Here is a 244-nt window from a genome sequence, read left to right as displayed (position 1 = left end):
AGATCCACTGCAAAMACTTCCAATTTAAAACTATTTTAACATGTAACTCATAAATCCATTCTGATTGCCATACTGCTCAAAGCCAGCTGCAAGAGCTGATCATTCAGGACAATATCCCATAAAGATCAGCATCAATTGCCAGTTCATAAATTAAGAGTATACAAGGTACTCACAAAATTGTCTTACAAAGCTTTCAGACATCCCAGTTAGGATTTAGTAATTTATGAGATGCCATGTTAAAAAA

This window comes from Malurus melanocephalus, unplaced genomic scaffold (assembly GCF_030028575.1).
Source record: "Malurus melanocephalus ecotype Western Australia unplaced genomic scaffold, MMel_1.1 scaffold_99, whole genome shotgun sequence".
Classification (NCBI taxonomy): domain Eukaryota; kingdom Metazoa; phylum Chordata; class Aves; order Passeriformes; family Maluridae; genus Malurus; species Malurus melanocephalus.
The sequence above is the reverse complement of the archived record's forward strand: the minus strand, read 5'-3'. Positions refer to the sequence as shown.